Genomic DNA, 2717 nt, shown 5'->3' on the forward strand with positions numbered 1-2717 from the left:
TAAATTGTTTTCAAAATTTTTTACAAATAAATATGTGAAAAGTGTGGTGTACATTTGTATTCAGCCCCCCGGAGTCAATACTTTGTAGAACCACCTTTCACTGCAATTACAGCTGCAAGTCTTTTTGGGGATGTCTCTACCAGCTTTGCACATTTAGAAAGTGACATTTTTGCCCATTCTTCTTTGCAAAATAGCTCAAGCTCTGTCAGATTGGATGGAGAGCGTCTGAACATCAATTTTCTTGCCACAGATTCTCAATTGGACATAGCTCTGGCCTTTGCCCATTCTAACACATGAATATGCTTTGATCTAATCCATTCCATTGTAGCTCTAGCTGTATGTTTAGGGTCTTTGTCCTGATGGAAGGTGAACCTCTACCCCAGTTTCAAGTCCTTTGTAGACTCTAACAGGTTTTCTTCTAGGATTGTCCACTATTTGGCTCCTTCCATCTTCCCATCAATTCTGACCAGCTTCCCTGCTCCTGCTGGTGTCACCACCATGTTTCACAGTGGGGATGGTGTGTTCAGGGTGATGTGCAGTGCTTGTTTTCTGCCACATATAGCATTTTGCTTTCAGGCCAAACAGTTACATTTTGGTCTCATCTGACCAGACCACCTTCTTCCACGTTTGCTGTGTAACCACATGGCTTCTAGTAAACTGCAAAAAGGACTTCTTATGGCTTTCTTTCAACAATGGCTTTCTTCTTGCCACTTTTCCATAAAGGCCAGATTTGTGGAGAGCACAACTAAGGCCGCGTACACACGGGCGGATTGTCTGTCCAACTTAGTCCGCTGAACAGTGTTTCAGCGGACAATCCGCTCGTGTGTGGGCTTCAGCTGACTTTTTCAGCGGACAGTCTGACGAACAAAGTCTTACGGAATTTCCGTAAGACAGTCCGTTCAAACTTGGTTTTGTCCGTCCAAACTTGGTTTCAGCGGACAGTCCGCTCGTGTGTAGGCAAGTTGGACGGACTAAGTATGGCGCATGCTCAGAAAGGATTTACACGGCCGAAGGTTGCATTGCAGTGTATAGGACGTTGTTTTTCTAGTCCCGTCGTACGTGCTGTACACGTCATCACGCACGCTTTCAGCGGACTGTCTGCTCATCGTGTGTGGTCAAGTCCGTTCATGCTAATTTTGAACGGACTGTCTGTCGGATTGTCTGCCGAACTTAGTTGGGCAGACAATCCGCCCGTGTGTACGCGGCCTAATAGTTGTTCTGTGGACAGATTCTCCCACCCGAGCTGTGGATCTCTGCAGCTCCTCCAGAGTTACCATGGGCCTCTTGGCTGCTTCTCTGATTAATGCTTTTCTTGCCCGGCCTGTCAATTTAGGTGGATAGCCATGACTTGTTAGACTTGATAGCTGTATATATATATGGAAATTAAATTATACACAGGTGGACTCTATTTACCAATTGGGTGACTTCTGAAGGCAATTGGTTCCACTAGATTTTAGTTAGAGGTAGCAGAGTAAAGGGGGCTGAATACAAATACAAATGCCAGACTTTTCAAATATTTATTTGTAAAAAATGTTGAAAACTATCATTTTCCTTACAGTTTGTGTTGGTCTATCACATAAAATCCCATTTGCACTGCACAGTGATATGGAATTCTGGCACTTTTGTACTGTTTGAAAACAACAAAGTGTAAATTTCCCGACTTCTAGAAGTGTTTATATTGCTGTGACCGTTATGTTAGAGTTCAGCTTGTAAATTATTGTGCAGCTTATTTTCAAACATGAAATAAAGAAAACCTATTGGCATTGATCGTGGCATTGCCCGCAGCAGGCTGCCAAATGTTTGTGTTCATTTTCCCTCTCCAGAAATGTGGGCAGCACCTATTTATTATAGAAAAGGATAAGAGAATTACAGTGCTTAGAGAACCCCCTATTGCTGTTTTTCTGTAATGTAGTTGTGATTATAAATGTTACTATTGCACATGATGGCCTTAAGTCGGTCATGCAATCTCACCTGGTTTGGGAGGAGTGATGACGCGGCGTACGTGAGCGAGGAGAGGTGAGGGGAGGGGCTCGACTACGGCACCCTCATGTGTGGACGGAGGAAATCCCGCTATACCAGCGGGTACGGAGCGTGGTGAGAGAGCGCTCGGCTCCGGGAAAACGAAGCAGTCCTCACCTGTTGACGGCACCCCCCCCCCCGCCGGTTCGCCGGTCTGCCTGCCTGCTCGCCTGCCTGTCTAGCCGCCGGGGTGAACGAAAGTGAAAGTGAAATGCGAGGCAAGTTGAAACAGAGGTATCAGCGTGACTAGGAGAACGCCATCTGGCGGCAGGTAGAAGAGAGGAGGCTAACCGGAGACGGAGGAGCCCCTCCTGGATCCCCCCCTTCTGCTTTCTCCCCCTTCTGATCTCTCAAAGGATGATCGCCCTGAAAAGGCTGAAAAGGCTGGACCCTGAATGGAACAGGAAGAGCTGGAAATAAGGTCAGATCGTTACTGGGCTGTATCTCTGTTATGTAGATCAAGAAGTGACAGAATAATGGACTGTTGAAATAAGTGATTCAATTTAACTGAGAGATAGGAGAGTAACATTGTGTACAGTTCGGAAGCTGGAGGCACCAGGAAGAAGCTGAGTAAAAACACAATGAGTATAAAGAGTGCTGACTAACCCTGATTACCCTCCTTGCCCCCTATTATCTTTGCAGTCTCCCTCATTTTTTGGTTGTTTCCGTTTATCCTAGTGTTTTGTATGGATAGACAG

This window comes from Lithobates pipiens, unplaced genomic scaffold (genome assembly GCF_037356315.1).
Source record: "Lithobates pipiens isolate NorthernLeopardFrog02 unplaced genomic scaffold, aLitPip1_a1.2 Scaffold_13, whole genome shotgun sequence".
Classification (NCBI taxonomy): Eukaryota; Metazoa; Chordata; class Amphibia; order Anura; family Ranidae; genus Lithobates; species Lithobates pipiens.